The sequence below is a fragment of the Cryptomeria japonica genome, chromosome 7 (assembly GCF_030272615.1).
Source record: "Cryptomeria japonica chromosome 7, Sugi_1.0, whole genome shotgun sequence".
Classification (NCBI taxonomy): Eukaryota; Viridiplantae; Streptophyta; class Pinopsida; order Cupressales; family Cupressaceae; genus Cryptomeria; species Cryptomeria japonica.
Genome location: NC_081411.1, coordinates 747,360,163 through 747,362,396, shown reverse-complemented (window position 1 = coordinate 747,362,396; position 2,234 = coordinate 747,360,163).

Below are 2,234 nucleotides of genomic sequence, written 5' to 3'. Positions count from 1 at the left end.
GCCAAAACTAGACCTTCTAAAGAACTTGTTAAATTTGCTACCAGATTATAAGAATTTGAAATCTGTATTTGTTGGCCCTTGCAATCCAAAATTTGCTTGTCTATAGAAGTAATAAGCTTTGAAAAATCTAGACAAGTCTTATATACCTTACCTCCTTCCGCTAAGGTTGCATCAATGGACTATACACATGTTTGAATTTTAGCTTTCTCAGATGCAATCAATTTCAAAAATGTATGTTTCCTTGCTTCAACAAATTTATCCTTAGCCTTAGTTACAGAAAGCTTAACCAAAGAATTGTATTTTTGAGGAATGTATTCAATTATTTCCTACAATTTACCGGATGAGCTTGAGATCTCCTTTGCCTAGAATTTCGGTACAAGTCGGTTCAAAACTTCAAAATTATTTTGTATCAGCTCTTTGTCCTTAGACTCTTCCTGTGCCAACTCCTAGGTAGTCTGAGCCTGAAGTGCTACAGTGGCCAAAACCTTTTCTGTCGATGACATTAAATGATAAGGTTTGTCAAAACTAATAGTAAATTCTGGTAATTTCCCTTTAGATTTTGATAGTGATGTGTCAATTGCCAAACTAGAAGGGAAATGTGACCCTATCATTTTGCCTATGTCTATCGATGTCTTATCCTCAGAAGTCTTCACCTCATGTGCATCGGTGGCTTCGCCACTTGGTGCCTCACTCTATTTTGGTGTCTCTTCTAAAACTTTATCTTATGTACCTTTATCCTTTACAACTTGTGCCTCAACATCTTGTACATGTGTATCCTCAGTATCAAAATTTGACTCATTAGTAATCGGTGGAGTACTAATCGATGGATCAGTATCCACATTCTGCTCTTCCTTCTTTTCCAGTTCTTTGTCCTTAGGTAATTGAATGTTTTGTGACTGAACAAAACTGGGACTTAACTCATAACCAAGAATCAAAAGAATTCTGACCCATATGTCAACGGTCTCCTTCCAAATTTCTTCAAATTTCTTTAGCATTAGGTTATTAATCTGGTTTTTGGGATTGAATTCTGTTGAACTAGTCTTATTAATCAAATCAGTAATCTCAGGTGGAGTTATTGATGAACAAAGATTAACCAATTTTGTTTCTTTTATTTGTCGGTCCAAGTTTTGAGCATGTAATTTCTTGACCTCTAGTTTATCATACAACTCCTTAGGCAAAATATTCTCTAACTCAATCAAAGTCCTACTAAAATAATCAAGATATAAAACAATTGCTTCCTCTAGCTACTTCTTGTCTTTATCATCAAAATCATCATAGAATATAGAAATGTTATCCAAATTACCATCGTTAATAATTTGATCAATAATTTCCTGAGCATCTAATTTCTTCTGCTCACCAGGTCTCCTTTTTGCTTCCAGTTTAGATTCCTCATCAGCCTTAGCTTCCTTTTATGTACAATTGTGATTTTAGGAGTCTTTCGGCGAGGCTCCTTCTCTGGTTCCTTCTTTTCTCTCACAACTCTAGTAAAAACGCCTTTCTTCTTTGGAGCTTGATGGATTTCTTCTTTTGATTTTGTCTCCTCTAAAGAAATAGTCATGTAGTGTCTAGCTGGTTTTTGTTTTCTCTTTATTGGTTCCTTAGGCTTAGATCTTGCAAGCTCGTCGGATGGTGCTTTTGGTTGAGTTGGTGGATCAGTGGCAACTGGTACAACATTGGGTGTGGCCTGAGCTGCCTTCTTCGCCTCTCTCTCCTTCCTCTTTTGCTTTTGTTCTTCCTTCCTCTTGGCCTCAAGGATTTTGACCTTTTGCTCTACCTCTACCTTGTCATGCCCTTCACTGATTAGTTGTTTTGTTGCAACCCTTGTCATTTTCTTCCGAATAGCGGGTGCAACTTGTTCTTGATAGACTTTTAGTCCCTTCTCCTGAGCAGTGCCAAATTTTTCATTGGAGCTTTCAATAAATGTTGTGCATAAGCATCCAATGTGGCCTCATCCACTTCATATCCCATTAGCATGATCCAAATTGTTCTAGGTTGGACTACCTCCATCACACATTCATCTTTATTAACCATAAAGCAAATTGTATCCTTATAATTTTCTACAGTTTCTTTCGGAATTCTAACCCTATTCTTCATTTCTTCTTTAAAAGTTTTGAAAAATGCCCACAGATTAGCCTTTTGTTTCTTATCACCTTGCCGGTCTAGTATTTGTGCAATTTGTGTAGCAACCGATTTATCAAAAGCCCATTGAATCTTCCCATAGCCGGGAACCATAT